The 20,623-nt window shown below is 32.4% G+C and overlaps 1 protein-coding gene across 3 annotated transcripts in view; it reads left to right on the forward strand.

The window, feature by feature from the left end:
* Positions 1–8,732: 8,732 nt before the first annotated feature.
* LOC118199002 (uncharacterized) overlaps positions 8,733–20,623 on the forward strand; it is a 78,021-nt gene continuing 66,130 nt past the window's right edge. The window contains exon 1 of one of the 3 annotated variants that reach the window (XM_085811456.1): positions 8,733–9,134. The gene's annotated coding sequence lies outside the window, so the exon portion shown is untranslated. The remainder of the gene's footprint in view (positions 9,135–20,623) is intronic. The other 2 variants (XM_085811457.1, XM_085811455.1) reach the window with 2 other exon arrangements.

Consider the following 20,623-nt stretch of genomic DNA (forward strand, 5'->3'; position numbering starts at 1 on the left):
TATGGCCTGATAAGTTTGGTTTTCTATTAAGTATTTTGACCTTGTATTTAGTGAAGTTTGACCTTTTTGTGTTACAAAGCGTTTCCTATTTAATCTAAGGAATTTTTATTATTTTATTATGAATAACTAAGTTTTTTGTTCATCTTAATATCTCCATGAAATAAAGGATGCAGTGTATCTTAACGAATCTAATCTAGTCGATGACCTAGTAAATTGTGTCAATTGTGTTTGATTACAAATATCAAACATCATTTAATTTTTGAAAGAAATCTCAGAGTGGTATATCTAAAGATCTTATGTCTTCTTTCTACCTGGCAAAATGGAACAATTTTTCGATATAAAGATTTTCTTATCTTTTCTCTACGCAAGTACGGGAAATACAAACTTTACCTGATTCGAAGATGAGTCTACCGTCTTACGTATTCATTACAAATTAGATAGTCTATCAAACTATAAATGATGCTTTTAAATTTAATAAACACTTTTGTGAGATAGGAAAGAAGATGATCTCCTTTTCAGTTACTTTTAAAAGGACTTCTGTAGACTAGTAGCTGATTTGTTTCCATCAATGTAGACAATTCAGTTTAATCCAAAGACTTGTTATTTTTTAATTTCTCTATTAATTGTTAAATTAATCCGAGCTTTTTACTCCTGATTTCCAGAAGAGATAAACACCAAAAATTTCGTCAAAACGTTGTTCCTGAGATGCAGAACTCTTTCGCAAAGTTTCTTAGAGAGCATGGTTGTCAGGGGTGTTCAGTACCAAATTGCTGGTCTCTTCGAGAGGTGAATGCAATGAGAGGCAATGTATGTTTCCTTTATTATTAATCGTCCTATATACTTGTCTGTAAGATGGTGATATGTGTGCAGAGAAGAATTTTCTAAGGATAATGAAAGATTTTCAGATAACACAATAAGTATTTTACTATTGGTATACCTTATGGAGGTTTAGTGTTAAAGTTTTAATCTAAGCCAGGGGTTCTCAACCGGTGGAAGAAAAATAGGTGAAAATTAGCAAGAGAAAAATACGTGGTACGCAAAAGAAGCAAAGTATTTTTAACTATTGAATTCAAAAATTAAAACCCCAACATCCTGACTGAGCTTTTTCTCTAACACTCGTAAATTTATGCGATCTGAGCTTTGTTCAAGAGTGGTGGTAGTAATAGTACTTTGTAGTGGTGGTACTAAAGGTTTTCAGTTTTTGTTTACATGGTACGCGTTAGTCAAAAGGTTGACAACAGCTGATCTAAACAAAGGTGAAAGGGTAGCTACATGCTGAACTAAAACGCAGAATATATTCTGCTAAAATGAACATATCTTCTACGATAATATATACAACACATACGATAAATTATATTCATGTAAACATATTTTAAGATGACGTATGTAACATATAAACATTTATTTTATTGTGTTCATCAGTGTAAACATATGCTATAAGTTAACTTAGCAAGATCAAACTTTTTTACTTTATTTATTTATTTTGCAGATGGAATTATGATGATGCAGGCAATGATATCTTCATGGAGAACGTTTTAAGAGAAACTGTCTCGTAGTCACCATATACATAGAGAAAACAGCGCAAACTCTCATGCAGCCAGCCCGGGATTATCGAGATTCTTAACTTTGATCTAACTGTAACCACATATTAGGGTCGTACCTCGGGTTGAACTGCTTCCAGTATTCCACATTTGTATTGCTCGACCTCTGGCGAATGACATCAACCTTTGCTTTGTAAAGTCTTACCTTCTTTGGAAGCATAAACTGCAACGAGACTTAATCGGAACGTAAGCGATTTATCGCTATGTCCTGTAAACAAACAAAAATGGACAAAGGATGTAAAAGACATTTTTATTAAACTCAGATAATTTAACAGAAGGCGCCTTTTTGTGCTTACAAAAACAGGCAGCATTTATGGCGTAAGTTAAAAGTAATGAATTCAAAGCAAAGCGAAAGTAAGTGGTAAATAGCCAAAGGCTACACAGAATGAATAACGCACAAGTTGGCTTAGATTAAACACGCTTAGATTAAACAATCTAAAACCTTTCTTTAAAAACTATCCTTTTCTATCTCATTTGAATACGTGCGAACTAAAATTTGCATTCTGGAAGGAAAACGGTAAAGGAGAAAGACAACAAAGCTATCTCTACGTATAATAAAAGAAAGAGTCTGTGTGTGTGTGTGTCTGTCTTTCGTTCGCGCTGCGCGTAAGCTAATAGACCCACGACTACGAAATTTGGTACATAGGTGCATCTAGACAAGAGCCAGTGCACCTCGAAGCGATTTTTTCGAAATTCGAATTCGAATTTTTTTTTTTTTATTTTATGTTTTGTGACGAAATCGCGTCATTTTGAGACATAATGGACTATAGGAAAGCGAGATTTTACTCTACACACTCCCTTTTCACATCGTCATGAAACGTAGGCACTTAGCTATTTTATGAACTTAAAATAAATTTCGTGTTCCAATAAATCGATTAAACACGAATTTATTTAACAAAGGGAGCTTAACACCTTTTCAACGGGATTTTTTCTAAAAAAGTTTATTTTTAAAAATGTACAGTTTATTTTTCTTTGATTTTTAGACACGTTAAACTTTCATCCTTGCGACTGCTTTTACAAAAATAATTTTGGAAAAATAATAATATTTTGTATTTTTAAAGAATTTTTTAAGTGAAGCTTCCGAGTATACTTCTCACATCTCACATCTTTAAAAATGTGATTTTGGCAACAGTCTTATTGTTGTTGATAGATTTTTGATGAAATAGCATTATTTTGAATAGTTTCATCCTTTTAAAAATATGGGTTTGGCAACAATTTTTCATCGTATTTCTTAGGTCACTCTTTTTAAGAGATTGGCATATTTCATTGTCATTATATATATGCCAATATATATATATATAATGCATTTTTATTGATTCTTTTTTTTTTTTTTTTGATAAAGTTGTTCTGCAGAGTGAAATTCTGCGCGGCATTTTATGTTTTTACTTCCTTGTACGAAATAAAAAGGAAGTATTGTAATCGCGAAAAGCTTCAAGCTGCATATTTCAACGAAAATATCCACTTTGACCGCTTTCGAATGCAATTTAACGATGTTTTTCCATGATATCTATACGTAAGGACAGAGCAAAAGACTCTTTTACTCCAAAAAAACTAAAAAACTGCTTTAAAATGAATTCTGAAGAGAATTTTTCGTGGCGTCTGTACGAACTTATGTACGTAGGTGCGTACGTACGTCCGTGCGTACGTTCGTATCTCGCATAACTCAAAAACGAGTAGCCTCAGAACGTTGAAATTTTGTATATAAGACTACTATAACATGTAGATGTGCACCTCGTATTTTGGTTTCAATCGGCCGCGCCAAACGGATATAAATATATTTATAAATATATCCACTCTGTTACCCGGCTCAGTGATCTCAGTTTCTTTACTCTTATATGTTTGTAAATTGTACATTTTTTGCTTTAAAATGATTGAATTATGTTGTTTTTATCTTCTGGTTAAAGTTTTTATGCCTTCCGTAATTCTGGAAGCAATATTTGTACAATTATCAACAATTTAAAAGCTGTTTAAGTGCGATTAAGTTTTAAATAACATGGCGGACATATTTGTTTACATTTGAAAAAGCAGAATTATAGATTTGTTGCCAAGCTAGAGAGACTAAGCTTCGCAACACAAAAATAACGCCTTCATTTATTATTGCGAATTAAATCATGCTTAATCCTTTCTGGAATTTTTTCGAGGAAATAAGTATTTAAGATTTACTTCCTAATTTTTAATACAGATATTTTGAGTTTTTATGTATTTTTGCCTTGTCGCGAAGTGAAAACTGAATTAATTGAATGAGAAATACTGAATCGTCTGTGAAAAACTGTTTCTTTTTCGTTTTGTTTGCTTAATTTCTTTTATACATCTTTCTAGCTTTGTTATAGTATTTGAGTAGAACATGTGGCAACGATTAGATAATTCTTTAAATGATATAAATTTTGTGCATTCTTAGTTATAATATGATTAGATGTATTAAATGCGGTGATAACCATGACTTAAGAACCTGTCAAAAAGACAAGAATGCACCTGGTAAATGTGCAAATTGTGGTCTAGACCACACAGCTTCATTTAAAGGTTGTGAAAAGTTTCCGAAGCAAGCTAAAAAAGAACAAATCAAGTTATATGCTGATAGGTTTATTATTAATAAGCCTTCTGCTGAAGCCATCAAAACTAATAACAATCCTTCTCCAAATCTTATTGCAGAAGCAAAAAAGATATTTGATGACCTTAATACTCTAGTCATCTTCCTGAGAAACTCAGGAATACAAAACATCCTTGCGCAAAACATCCGTCAAAATGCCACTAATACAGTATCAGATGAAACTAATTCTGACCAGCATATTCAATAAGTCAGATTCGATTAAACTTTGTTATTGGAATGCTGCTGGCATTGTTAACAAAACTGATGAACTTTCAGACTTTTTTATAGAATATAACATAGATATTGGCATGATCTCTGAAACACATGTTGTTCCTCCCGATAGACTGTATATTGCTAATTATCGCACCTACAGAGGTGATAGATAGGAGGAGCTGCAATTTTTGTTAAAAACTCTCTGCAATCCTGTCTTGTCTCGACAAACTCTGCTTCTGGATTCGAAAGTGTGACTGTTGCTGTTATGCTCCCACAATTTGGTACCATCCATTTTACGACTATTTATAATCCACCACGAAATCGACTTTCTGAAAATATGTTAAAAAAACTTACTTCCTGAAGATCAGCAAGTTATTATTGCCGGAGACATGAATGCTAAGTACCTCGAATAGGAATGTCGTCGTTCTAACACCAATGGACGTATTATGCATAATTTTATCTGCAATCATCCTGTCGCATTACATGTACCTTCTGAAGCCACTTATCATCCTGCCTCTCCAAATCTCTCGGACATCTTGGATATTATCCTTACAAATACTTCTATCCCTATTTCCTTGGAAGTCAAGGCAGAACTTACATCTGATCATGTACCTGTCATTGCTTCTCTTGGTGTTTCTAAAGAAGACCCTCCTATTACCAGAAATAATACTGACTGGATTACTTTTCACAATATCTTAATCAAACATCCTCCTATTTTCACTTCACTTTCTACCAAACAGGATATCGATCTTGCCATTCAAATCTTCACTGACTGTGTACTGAAAGCTTTCAGAGATGCTACAGTTACCATTCAATTAACTAACAACAATATTCGACTTCCCCGCAGTATCAGAGACATTATCAAAGAAAGAAACCGATTGCTGAAGCTTTGGCACCGTAACTGGGACCCTGCCCTTAAAAGAGAAATCAATATTTTTAATAGAAGAATCAAGAAGCTTATCACTGATTTTAAAAAGGAAACAAGAGAAGATTTTATATCTAAACTTAATATTAATGATGGTTCTTTGTAGAAGTATCTTCAAAATCTTAAAAGAAGTAGTTTTAACAATAGACCTATTTATACGGATACTAAAATTGCCTACTCACTTAAAGATAAAGTTGATATTTTCGCTGAATACCTGGAAAAGCAGTTTACTCCTAATATGGAGCCCATGAATCAGAACTTTAAAGATGTTCTGGAAAACTATGTGTATTCCTGGCTTCATTCTTCTTCGGCTCATAACATCCCAAGGCTTACTTCTCCTATGGAAATTACTAATATTATTAAATATCTCAACATCAAAAAAGCTCCTGGAAGTGATCAAATTACTAATAAAATGCTTCGTAACCTTACCTAGAAAACTTATCAGTAAATTCGCTAGTATTCTCAACACTTGTTTTACTCTTAACTATTTCTCTGATCCTTGGAAGCAAGCCAAGATCTTTCTTCTTCCCAAACCGGGTAAAGATGTGACCAAACCTGATGGCTATCGTCCAATCAGTTTGTTATCCAGCCTTGGTAAAATTTATGAAAGACTTATTCTCACTAGATTGGAACCTTTTCTTCACCTGCTACCTAATGATCAGTACGGATTCAGAAAAAACCTTAGTACTACCCGACAACTAGTAAGAATTGTAGAATTTGTGGGATCTGCATTCCATAACAAGCAAAGTGTTGCGCTCCTTATGCTAGACGTGGCAAAAGCCTTTGACCGCGTCTGGCATGAGGGGCTCGTCTTCAAGCTTATCAACTTGGGACTTCCTAGAGAACTCATTCTTCTGATTTTCTCCTTTTTGCAGAACCGCACTTTCTTCGTCGCTCAAGGAAATGAAAAATCCAATTCAAGATCTATAAGATCCAGCGTCCCACAAGGAAGTATTCTCGGTCCAGTACTATATCTTTTTTACATATCAGATTTTCCTCACCCTGGTTTGGACAATTAATCTCTGTTAGCATGTTATGCCGACGATACGGCGATTGCAATTAAATCCATCCAAGCTAATCATGCAATAGACAAAATGCAAAATTACCTCTATGCCGTAGAAGACTGGTGCACAAATTAGCGCGTAAAAATCAATGCTAGCAAATCACAACTTTTAATTCTTAGCAAAACGAAGAAAAACATTGCTTTTAAAGATCTCTACTTTTTTCAGGAAGCTGTTCCTCTGGTCACAAAGGCCAAATACTTAGGAATTATTTTGAACCAAAGGCTCACATGGTCTAATCACATTAAAGTCAAGAGCAAAGCCATGGGCATAATATGAAGATTTCTCCCGGTCATTGGAAAATATTCAAATCTTAGCTTGCGTACCAAAAAACATATATATACCACTTGCATTCGACCGATAGTTTGTTATGCTGCTCCTGCTTGGAACACGGTCACTCATACTCAACTGCATCAATTACAAGTAGTGCAAAACAAATTTCTGCGGATTATTACTGATTCACACTATCTTATCCGCAATAAACTTTTACACAGAGACTTAAAACTTGAGACGATTCCAGATTACATCAGAAGATCTAATGAAAAATTCTTCAACAAAGCTGTGCAATGTGACTTTGTTAATTACTCCTAAGTCTTTAATTATGAAATTCTCTTCGAAGATAGAAGCTTCAGACCACTTGCAGCTCACACCTTCATGGGAGGAGATGCCAACTTTTTCACGTAGATCCTCAACTGTTAGCTGTTTATACTTCCAATGCATCTGATTTTGATTGAAGTTCTTCTGTAGCTTCGTTGAATAGTTGTATTTAAATTGTGCTGTATAGTTGTTTTGTATTGTGTTGTATTTAGCACTACTGATTGATGTTGTTTAATTGTATTTGAGTTTGTCATCAGAACTATTGCTGTAGTTTATCTTCTCGTATTGTTGTCATTGATTTCCATTGTCTTGGGTCCTCCTTGAAAGCTATGATCGCTCGTCACGTTTTGCGAACTTGTCCGATTGGATTGTCTTGCTCCTTTTGGTACTTCTCTTCTTCCCCTTATCTCCGTTTTCTCATCTGAGATTTTCTCCACGTCCGGATTTATTTATGTCAAGTGCCCTTGGGCTTTAATTCTGGAACCGGCAACATTGCTCCTCGCAATAGCTCGGTCAATTATATAGTCTAAGTCTAAGTTATAATATGAACGAAATATAATACTGTTAAGTAAACCTAGCGCCAGAGTGTCGCTATGGTAAACAAAGTGAATTTTAAAGAATGCATTTATTCTATTGTGGTTTATGCGCTGTCAGCGAAGTAGGTTTAAGTCAATATAATAAGTTAAATGAATTGCAAGAAAAAATGCGTATAATTTAATATTTCGTACAAGGAAGTCATGTGGTGTAAACATCAGATTTTTTGAGTTGCTTTCATGTTATGTTTTGCTTATTTCACTGTTTGTAAGATATTAAAGAGTTTTGCATGATTTTTTTTTCTTCAACGGAAAGTTGGTTAATTTTTTTATTAGAATAATTAATATTTGTATTAAGAGATATAGCTTATTTCATTGTAATTTTTTTCTCTTGAAAATATAAGATAAAATATCATTAATTATACTTTGGTTTTCAGAAGTTTTTGTTTTTTGTATTCTTTTATGTTGTTTATTGCTCATTTCACTGTTTTTAAGATATTGAAAAGTTTTGAGTGATTTTTTTTAGGAAACAAAGTTCTTAACCTCCTTTATACCATTTGAGTTCTTAAGATTTTGCAAAGGGAAGATGGTTAATTTATTTATTAGGATAATTAATATTTATATTAAGGGATATTGCTTATTTCTGTGTAATTTTGTTATACGTAATAACTTTTTTTATGAAGTTGTTCTGCAGAGTAAAATTCTACGCAGTTTTTAAATTTAACGTTTGGTGTTTCCTTCAGCCATTTTTTCGGTACATTTAAAAGCCAGACGAAGGCTGGCAGCGAAGCTGCTAGTTTAAGATAAAATAACTGGTCAGTTAAAAATAAATAAATCCTTACAGCTTATTGTCCATTACAGAGGGCTTCGTTTCCTACTTTTATAGTTTCCTAGGACATAACAGGGTTGCATTCGTATCTGACCGTTTCAGTTATATAGTAGGTCACCAAAGACGTGTTAAAAGAACTACTGAAGCACTTCAGTTGACTGTGTAGTTTTACATAAAATTATTTTAATGTATTTATTTCGAATTATCATTTAAGAATCAAAGGTTAGATTATAAAACAGACACATATTTGGTAATTTGTAGTTTCACTTTCACTAAACGTTGATTCGAAGTAAATATATTTTATTTCTTATCACTTTAAATTGTGAAAACGCCTTTCTGGGTTTATTTCAGTTCATGTTTTACAATGTAGAAGCTTGTACAAATTATCTATATGCTTCTGTGTGATACGATTACTAAAATTTTGCTATGTCTATATTTCATTCGGTGGAAAGCAGGCATCACTTACAGTTATTCAGTCTCGATGGAATAATCGCCTCATATATACCATTCGTTGTTATCTTGTGTGATACAAAATATTGTTATCAGTAGTTCCAAGGCAGCTGTACTGAAATATTATCAGTTGACTTCCACTTGAAGTTTTCTTTTTTTGCCTTCTGTTATTCATGTACAAGAATACTGATCAAAACGTTTCGTTTTTGAAGAAATTGAGATAATTTTTTTGAAAAATCAGTCCCAATACTTTTCAACTTTGAGCTGAACATTGATAAGACAGAAATGAGACGACGGCATTTCACTTAGATGAGTGCATTTCATAAAAGAAATTCAAGGTATGTTCTTTCTAGCCATTTTATACTCTATTACTTTGAAAGAGGTTTTTAAAAATAAATAATAACCCATTCTGCATGTAATGTATTAGGTTTAGATTTACTATATAAAATAAAAATTAAATTAAGTGAAGAGCTTCTAACGCCTGAAATGTTGCAGTTCCATTTTGAAATTAATTTTAGAAAATAAGTAGTTAAATATTGACACATATTTATGAGCGTTCAACTTCTACCAGCGTAAAGTTATTTGAACAAAAATTATTGAAACAAAAATGATGTATTTTACTTTCCTCAACCTTTCTGCTGGTATATAGATGAAATTTATATGACATATATATTATTTATAAGTATCATATGTATAGAGATCACCTGATATGGAAATATTGAATGAAATAAACATATATCGTAAAGCATAGGTCGTGTTGATTTAAACAGGAACTTTAACATAACTTTCACGACTGCGCTTCTTAAATAATTTTGTCGATTTTATTGCTTACATTTTATGCTTCCCTTTTTGAATTTTATCTGAGACAAGAGACTCAAGCCTCACTCATCGCACTCTTGACACACGTCTCGTGAGAATGAATGGCTATAATTTGCACCTTTCATAGGATGTAAAATAAAGATGTTTATTTTTATGAAAATCTTTAAACGAACTGCAGATTTGTAGACCTGTAAGTCTATTTTACCAATTATAAAAGTCTTCTAAAAGCTATAAAAATTACAAAAATGAAAAATTTGAAAAAAAAATTCTTCAAATTTCATAAATATGCTCCAAATTTGGGAAAGTCAACTTTAAGTTATCTTTGGTTTGGTATAAAATACGAGTCTATGCATTCGGCGGGGAAGATTAACATGAGACCCTCAAAACCCATAGAAATTTCGTATAAATTTCTATGGGTAGTTCGTATAAATTTCTATGGGTATTAGTAGCATTGAACTAAGATATAGTTATACAAAATTTTAGGGTACTTGTCTTTTATTCATTACGAACATACTTATTGTATTTTTCATTTTTTTCTATTATATTTTTGTTACAATAATTAAAATGCGTTTCATTTTGTACATATAATCATAACACTAATAAGAAGATACATTAATTTCAAACTGTAATAATATTTATAATAAGTTATTAGTATAAGCTATTATCAAATACTACTTTGCACTGAATCAATATTCTTATAGTCTCAATTAAATGTTAAATTCTTGCAATGTAAGGTGTATGTTGATTTTAAAAGTTATTTTTAATTTTGAAACCTTTTCGTTTCACTTCTTGTTTCCTACTTATAGCTCCCTACCAGAATAAGTTTTTAGAATCGCGTTGAATGCAAATGAGTTAGAAGTCAATTTTCTTCGAAGGAGAGCGTTTAGGAATCCTTAGTGGCGCGTGTTTGTGTTCTGGCTATTACGCTCGGCCATTCTTGAAGCTATTACGGTTGGCCATATTGTAAATGCCTGTTGATATTCGCCGGCTAATTTAAATTAAGGGCCAACTACGTTAGATATTTGTGTCTAGCTTCGGCTAATGGAGGCTTTCCTGTAAGCCCGAGAAAAGGCCAACTGTTATTGCTTTCATTGAGCAAATAAAAATGTATTATATTTTAACCCCTCTCGAGTCTACCTTGTAAGTGATTGAACTCAGCGATAAGTCGCTATGATAAGTTTATTAGTGTTATGATGTTCACTAGGTTCCTCGACATTTTACCATAAACAAAGTAGCGAGGGACATTACACTTTAAATTGAAACACCTCTAATTTATTAAAATCTTTCGAAATTGAAAGACTTCATATTCTCGGTTTCCCTGGAAAAGAAATCCTAACACTCAACCAAAAGGCTTGAAAGTTTCATTATATTCAGTAATGTATGCTGTTATTTCCCTATGTTGCGTTTTTATTATTTCTCTGGTAATTAGTTACAATTGGTAATTAGTTACATCTCTGGTAATTACTGCTTTTATTTTCCTATTTTTTATTTTCGGTTATTAACATACTGAAGTCTACATTACAAAAAATTTTATCACTTCATTACATATTTCCGCTTTTCTTATTAAAAGGTTTGTTTATTACTTGGTGGAACTGTGGAAATTTTGTAGAATTTTTTTTTAAATACGTTTCAAAATGTTAGTCACCTTAAATGTAGTAAACTGCCATGAAAATGCACTAGGATGTGGAAACTTTAAACCTTTATATATGTCAAATACTGGACTGAATATACATACTAAAAATATCTAATACTCAGGGACAAAGAATGCAGTTTCAGAAATCTGACCAATAGCTTATCTTTCCCTACTTAGTCACCCCTTATCGAAAAACACATTTTTCATCGCGCAGTAATAATCTATATCTTAACATGTAGAAAAATTTAATTTGTATTTTTACTAAAGTTTAATAATACATTCCAGAATTTGTATGAGATATACATACAGAAACTAGCTAATCGAATCTTTAAACTGTTATATAATTCCCTAATTTTATCCTTTCGTTTTAACTAGCATATATTGTTCATCTTATAATCACTCGTATGATAGTTCTTCATTTTTTCAGCAACAATAGAAAATATGTAAGGAATATCAAAGAACTTTAAAATGTAGTAAATGAGAAATAAATCATACATTTAACAGGGAGTTCTGAGCATTTGTTTTCAGATATTCAGATATATATATATTAGTATAATCTTCAGACTCTAAGCATATACCTTCCGAAAATTATAAGCATTTTCTTCATTTATCGTTATAGTGATTTATTTCACATTCATTATTCTAAAACCTGGTAAATACTTCTTCAAATGTCCTATCATAACATGCAAGACATATTTTAAACATTATGTTTTTATATTTTTATTTGCCTATATATTTTGTCTTGATTGTCGTTTAAGTGGAATTTCACTCAGATGGAATATTCAAATAAAAACAATATTTCAATTACTATGTGTAGCTAGACCCATGAAATCTATGATAAAGTTTAACAGAAGCGCAACAGCAATTAAATTGTTTAGTTTTACCTATAACACCGTTGCCACTAACAGGAAAAAAAAGAATTATTAGTCCAAAGGGATTTGAATCCCGAAGGACTATTAGTTTCGTTTTAGCATTTTGCGTCGGACTCATAAATGTCGGTTCACTTTTCAAACTGTTGCCACAAAATGTTAGAGTCCTGCATTATATTTGAAGAAATTAAATAATGAAAAATCTGCATAAATGTATGTATATTTCTCGTATTGTGATAAAACAACGGTACATAGAGTCATCGAATTTTGAATAACGTAATCCTCCAACGAATATGAGCATATGTAAGACCAAATTTGAAATTTGAAATTTGTTTTATGATCGATTTCCTATTTTTTAAAACTTTGACGAATTTTTGATTAACAAACTCAAGGATTTCAAAGCGAGCAATGGCAACGTTGTGCAGAAAAAACATTTTTATCTCCAGCGCGTGAGTCTCTGTATCGGAAATTCTAATGATATGCTCGTTTTAAAACTATTTTGCGATATTGCTGTTGCACTGGATCTTATGGTTTAAGTGTGAGGAACATGATATTTAATAAAGAAAGGTAACACACGAAATGTTAAAAAACGCCCCTTTGGACGTAATTTAAAATCTGAAACATTTCAGATTTTTTTTTTTTTTTTCAGATTTTTGTTAATAAATTGAATGTTCAGATCTTTCACAGAATCATGTCATGTGCGCGATAAAGTAGCAGTAAATGAATAAACATGTCAAGATAATTCTCTAATTTCCGGAAATATTCAACTTTCGTACTAACTTTTGGAGAATAGTTTGTGACAAAATCAGCAAATTTTGTTTGAAAACACAAGATACAACTGATTTTTCTGGAGCCTTTTGTCAGAGTCATAATTAGCGTTGTATCATACATGTGAAAAAGTACTCAAATTGAAGGCAGCCAGCTTTATCTCTCCTGATATCGAAGATATCCTCTTTACAGCGAAGATATATATATCCTTTTTATAGGATCGAATCGATCGATATAGGTCGAAGACAGGTCATAACCTTTTAACTAATTTATCGATCATTCATCCATGCAGTATTTATTCAGTCATCCTATCATTGTGTTAAAATAAAGTCATTCATCCAGGTATTTATTCAATGATCCTATTATTGTGTTAAATAAAATCATTCATGCATGTATTTGTTCAATCATCCTATTATTGTGTTAAAATAAAATCTTTCGTCCATGTATTTATTCGGTTATCCTATTATTGTGTTAAAATAAAGGTAAATAAAGAGCAAGAAATAATAGCTAATTTTAACTCATGTTTATTCTTCCTTATCTAAATTAAAATAGGCATTATTCGAAGTATTTTATCTTTTAATTTAAATGCATTAAAAATGTCAGTTGCTCAATAGCTACGTCTAAAACGATCTAAATCTTAATTACCAGTAATTAAATGTGGAAAATTTGATAGAAATGTGGATATTTTGAAAATATGTTAATGTTACAATATTCCCTGCCACAACATATATTTAATAAAATAAACAGTCATCAGGGGAAAAAACATTAGTGGAATCTTCTGCATTATCATAACAGTAAAGACAATCTTCTGGGTTAATCTGCCACATCTTTTGAAATTAGATAACAAAGGTTATCGCTAAAGTGTTTTTGTATAGTATTTAGATGATTAAGATAGCAAAAGTGTGCAATTAATGACTTTGCCAAATTATGCATTATATACACAGTATTAAAATTAAAGAACTTTATGCATTTTATTAGATTAACATCAAATCTGAGAAAGTACGAAATTTATAATTAATCAGGAAACATAAACTACGCTTAAGATGCAGTATATTTTATAGACAGAAAATAAAGTACATGCATTTCAGAAACGCTTTTAAATAATATTAAGGGCTATACAAAACTGTGAAAAATATATGTGTGATAGGATGCTGTTTTCCTTTATCAAAATGATAAATGTCATGAGTTACGAAAGAATGACTTTCTGAAAGTTTTATTTAATCAGGAAACAGTACATTTCACAGACAGAAAATAACATGCATGCATTTCAGAAGCACTTTTAAACAATATTAAAATGCTCTTAAATTAATGAAAAATAGATTGACAGAATTCTGTTTGCATTTATGAAAATAAAAATTGCCAGATCTTTTCACGTAATTAAAGGGAAAAATTCCATATTTATTTTGCCTTTGCTTGAATAGAAATACTATGTTTGTCAACGATGCTTATGAGGAACAGAAAGTAGCTTATGCTATTTTCGCAACATGTAGAACTAACGTAAACTTGAAATTTTTTAGATCTCCATATAAAAAAAAAAAAAATAATAATAATAATAAAGAAAAAAGAAAAAAGAACAGCGGTTTTAGATCACTTCATAGAAAGCTGGAGTCCTTGTGCTAAAAATTTCCGTTAGAGCGTAATGTTCTAAATTTAAAAAGTTTATTTTTTATCCTCATATAAACTATGAAATATTATCAAACAGGAAATTCAGAAAAACTCGAATAATCTGCATATATTATTTAAGCAGCCTAGAATTATATTTCGACTTCAAAATATATTGCATTAAACGTTACACAGTTTTTTAAAAACCAGTATGCTCCTTATACTCAACAATGCCTAAAACAAAACACGGTTATATAAATCAATGCCTTGGATTAGTTTAAAAAAATCTTACTTCTTTCGATATAACATCTTGAAGATGTCCTCTATCACAATTAACTCATTGCTTCCATGTCCTCATATAAAGCTGCCATTTTGCGATGTAAAACATCCTGAATAGCATTCATAAACTCCTGAGGAATTGCGTTTTAAGCCTGCTAATGTAAAGATGTGAGTGGGGAAAAAAGTGAACTTTCAAAAACTGTTCGCATGGAAGAAAAGCTTCACCAAAAGCCAAATGATTAAAATCACTAAATCCGGGGAGTTCGACCAGGGTTCAATATCAGGCGAAAGAGATCGTTGCATGGTTGGTTTTCATGGTCGCCCCCTCATGTGTAACGACAATATAACCCAGTTTTCCTTTGAAAGTTGTCCATTAAGGCACCCTTTTCCTTAGGGAGATAGCCCATGTGAGCTTTGCCGTATTCAGATAACCTAATCTAACCTACCCAGTGAAGAAAAACGTATATGCCACATTTCTTTCGGATTAGCCTCATTCAATGTATCTTATTCTGTTCCATGAATTTAATTACAACAAAATTTTTATGGGAATACTTTTGAAATTTCAAGCTTCATTCACGAATTGCCTGACGTTAATCGTCAAAGGTGTAATTCTCATGAAATTGAGAATGTTACTGAGGACGCCCTCTGGCAATCTGCCTGGCAGATGGCAGCAATACATTTGTTCCCTTGGGAAGGCATTTCCAAGCTATAGTATTCAGGAAAGGAAATCTGTTCAGTAAATCTAAGATATGAATTTTCTAAGCGTATTCAATTCTTATAAACAATATGTCTGTTATAGAGTTAGAAAGACGGATAATGTTAATTGTATCAATCTGTAAATGTAATAACGAAAAATCAACTTCTGGCAGTCGAAATGCAGGAAACAAAAAGTAATAATAATCGAAATGGTAATTTTAAATTAAGAAACTTAACTACGTTCAAATATCTATACAGAGTAACATTCTCTCTACCGGATGTGTCCAGATAACAAAATTCCCGGAACTGGCTTGAATTTACTGCATTATACTGATAATACTCTTATCACAAAGCACAGAGCTAATCTTAGTGATAGGTGTTCAACTTACAGCCTCCATATATGGCTTACTTGTTTCGGATTAAACAGATGGGCGTTTCAAATTTACGTACAAAAAGAACCAACTTAACGCAGTTAATCATACGCTAAGCAAAATCGTATTAAGCGAATGTAATCTAAACGATAGTAGTAACTGCAAAAATATTCCATTGGATACTTTTTAACCAAAACTATTAATGAATTGCTAGTGAATTTTTATCTTGTGATGTAGTTTTGTAAAGATTCGGAGAGCTCCAATGCTTCGCTACATACCAAGATGAATATTCAAATAAAATTTCTTTAATAGAGTATTTTTACTTTGTCTGGAACTAGCTTTTGTAAAGTTCTTAGTCTATCATCTAGTTTAAGGTTTTAATCAAGATTTAAATGAGAATAGAAGCAACTATATCTGAGTGACAATATGTGATTTAAATATGGAATTTTCTTCTTCTTCCTAAGTTCCACAGCCTGTTACAGGCCAAGGCTGTCTCTCCAAGTTTTCTCCACCTGACCCCATTCGACGCAATAGTCCTCCATCGGTTAACTCCAATTAACCTCAAATCTTCCTCTACATCATTTATCCATCTAGTGGGTGGTCTTCCTTTTCGTTTTACTCACTCAATTCTCTAAAAGGTTATCTTTTTGGTTGGAAATGCATTATCATTTATCATATCTAAACACATGGCCCAGCCATCTGATATGAGATGCCTTTACGATTCTCCCAATATCAGTTTCACCATATTTCCTATATTTTCCATACAGTTTATGATTATAGAGAATCCTCCACATGTCATTTTGCTGTACCGGTCCAAAGATGTTTCTTAGGATTTTTCTTTCAAAAGTTGATATCAGATCTTTCTCTGCTCTGTTGAGTAACCAAAATTAATTTCCGTAAAGTGCAACAGGCCTTAATAAAGTTTTATATATTTAATTTAGTTTTTATGCTGTCCGGATTTAAGTTGTTTTTAAGTGACATTTTTTATATATAATATTCCACTTTTTATTTGAATTTTTATACTGTTGCATCTTGTGATCAATGTCCCCAAATAATTAAATTTTTTTACGGTATCGAATGCATAACTGTTAATTTTCAAGGAGGATAAATCAAAATATTTATTAGATTGCAATCATAAATTTAGTTTGGTCTTCATTGATTATCAGGTCCATCTATCTTGCTGCATTTTCAAGCGAGACAAATGCCTTGACCACAGCTTGTTTTAACCGCCCAATGATATCAATATCATTGGCAAAAGCGAGCAGTTGAATGGTTCTGTGCAAGAGGGTTTCACTTGTGTTTATTCCAGAGTCTCTTACGGCCTTATCTAGAACTATATTAAAAAACAGGCGAGATAGTGAGTCTCTCTGTCTTAATCCTTTCTCAGTATAAAAAGGTTCTGAAAGATATGTTGAAATTTTTATTCTACATATCACTTTTTTAAAAGTCATCTTTTTGAGGCTTATCAATTTCTTCGGTATATTAAATTCCAACATCGCTTCCTGTTAGTTTTTTCCTGTTAGTTCTGTCATAGGCAGCTTTAAAGTCAACGAATAGGTGCTAGGTGTCAATGTTATATTCTTTAGTTCTTTCCAAGATTGGTCTAATAGAATGCAATTGATCAGTTGTTATTTTGTCCTTCTGGAATCCACACTGGTAATTCCCAACAATAGTAGGAGTACGTGTAAACAATCGTTTATACAAGACAGTGGAGAAAATTTTATATGCTGAATTGAATAAGGTAATTCTTCTGTAATTACAACATTCTTCTTTTTTATAAATAGGAGAACAGATCCTCCTTCCAACTCAGTGGGAATTTGTTCCTGTGTCCATATACAACAAATTTGATAATGGATTGCTTTATTTAAATTCGTTTCATTGACATTTAAAAGCTCCGCCTTGATGCCATCCGGTTCAGATGATTTATTATTATTTAACTTTTTGATTGCCAGTTCAACATCATACAGAGTTGATGGGTTATGCTTCATAACCTCGCCTTCACAACTCATAGTAGGTAATTTATTATAAGTAATTAGTTATCTCCTCTTCTCTCTATCTCTACCGAAAAGCAGATCCTTAAAATACTCATGCCAACCCCCCCCCCCAAAAAAAAAAAAAAAAACTTTCCCGTGTCTCTGGTGATTTCTCCATTTTTTTTTCTACAAGTTATTGTTCTGGGATTAAAATTAGCTCTGATATTATTTATCATCTGATAAAATTTCCTGGCTTGTTTTTGTGTTTTCAGATTTTCAATATCTCTGTATCCAGGTACTATCGCTTTTTCTTTCTATGAATTCTCTTCTCCTCTCTTCTTCATTCCCTGTACCTTTCCTGCGCATTTCTAGTGTAATGCCTCATTCTTCCTTTTTGTAATCTCACTGCATTCCTCATCAAACTAATGACTATATTTGTTTTCCCGCTATTGTATTTTCAGATGCTTCAACAATGATTTTCTTTAGATTTTGTCAAGCATTCTCAGCTGTCGGGGCTTCCTACTTGTCGACAATTTATTCTGTAGTTGTCTCCTATACTTCTTAATTAGCTCTATTTTATTCAGTTGTTCAATATCAAGCTTTTTAGATTATTTATCGCTCCTTTTATTTTATGTGTGTGTGTGTGATTATGGCAAAGCCTCGAGGGCTATCTGCCTAAGGAGAGGGATGCCTTTCGTGGAGGACTTTCTAAGGAAAACTGGCTCGTATACACGTTACACATGGGGAAAACCACGAAAACGCCCATGCAGCCAGCCCGTTCGCGGGATTCGAACCTCGGACCGAACTACCAGTGTTCAGCGACTTTACCGCTCGGCCTTTTATTTTAAGATCCGTTGATCTTACAACACGATTTCAAAATAATTAGAAAGTGCTCAGAATCCACATTCACACCTCTGAATTTGCGTAAATCTAGAAGACTTCTATGTCTTAGGTCCTATGTGATCTATTTTATTTTGAGTTTTCCATCTGAAGATCTCCAGGTGAGTGAGATATTATGTGTACCCTTGATACGTAGCCTACAAATCCTTTCATTCACTGGCTTAAATTCGATGATTCTATCTCTAATTTGTTTACAAAGAATGAAACCAATTCCAAGCTGATGTATTTTATCATGGAAGCTAAAATAAACACTGCAATTACGTTATCAATCACTTCATTGCCAGTCCATCTCACTTCTTGGATGGCCAGTATATCTAATTTATACTCAATAAAACCATCAGTAACCGTTTTCAAAGCTCCGCCTTTATATAAAATCTTTATGTTCCATGTCCCGAATCTCAGATCTGATTTCAAGCCAGGTCGTAGGTAATGTGTCAGTCCGGAAGATTCGTTTTGAGACTTTTGATTCAGAAGTTTTTACGAGGCAAGGGGTTTGGTCCTGCTCTCAATCCCCAGCCTGTAGAGCCAGGCGTCCAAATTTGTAAATCCCTGGAGGCAAGGTTTCCAGCTATACCCCGGACACTGGGTACCCATTTTAGTTGCCTTTTACGACATGCATGAGCTACATTGGGACTATTCTTTCACACTCTGTCACCACACGGGTGAAATATGGAATCTAAATGGGAATATTCTTTTCTCCTCAAGAAAAGGACCTCGTGGTTTCCCTTTGTTTTCATAGGAACTGCTACAGGAAAGCTAATATTACAGTTTAGGGAAATCCGATGCGATCTTTACAATAGTTATTGCTAGTAAAATATTAATCCCTAAAAGTAAACTATGACTCAAAGAGAATAAGGCTTTGGCATATTAGTGAAACTTCCGGGATAATAACACTGCATATTTTTCATTGAATAAGTCGACGCTTACGATACCATTTCATGCCTTCGCGTGTATATTATGGCTGAAAATTAGCTTTGTGTTGTAAAAAACAACTGGAAATGAGGGTGTTAACACATTGTTAGAAAAGTTTAAAAGAGATTTTAGGAAAGGGTTAAAAAAACGAAAATTCCATAAAGTAAAAGTTTCTGGTAACAGCATTGCTTTCTACCTTGAAATTTATTATGTTTTCAAATTTTCATCTGCAAAAAAGATGTTAATCGAACAATTTTTGCCTTTTTCAAGATAAGTATTCTTATTCCTCAGTTCAAATACATTGCAATTCTCATGACATTAAATTTTTAACTGAAAAATAAATGACTATTTTAATCGGCCAGAGAAAATCCCTTAATTATTATTCTTCATGGGATAAAAGCTCCAAACGAATACTTGTAAAAAAGCATAATTTTTCTAATGTGAAGTCTAATAGGAAAAGGACATTCTCCGATACAGATATCAGTTGCCAAATCTTTAAATACATTTGTAGCAACAATAAACAAAATTGACTCGATGAGGATGTTCACTGCGTATTTACTGAGGTATATGATTACTGAGGTATAAGCCCAGACTCTATATGAATAATATTTAGCAGGAGCAAATGAAAATACATCGTGACTTCTTGATGACTCGTCGGTTTATCTAAATTACTGTGACAAGTAAAGATTTATTTATTACCACAAATGAAGAGAAATTATTCCAATAAGATGAAGAAAATCTCGTTAAGGTTTTTTTTTTTTTTCTCTGCAGGTTTCTCTTATAAAAAAATTATAAAAATAAGAGAAAAGAAAAAGAAAATATTAAAACCAAATCATCATAGTCTCAGGAAAGCGTTTTATTTCCAATATTTGCAGTAAAAATGGCATTGCTTTACACTAATAATAGCAAACAAACAGTAAAAGTTCACAAGACAAAACCATTACTTAACTTCGAAAGCTATCTCTGCATTCCTTGAGAAAATGAAGAAGGCTACAAGTATAACAC

The sequence above is a fragment of the Stegodyphus dumicola genome, chromosome 2 (assembly GCF_044657685.1).
Source record: "Stegodyphus dumicola isolate Sdum_Otavi_A_Nest chromosome 2, ASM4465768v1".
NCBI lineage: Eukaryota > Metazoa > Arthropoda > Arachnida > Araneae > Eresidae > Stegodyphus > Stegodyphus dumicola.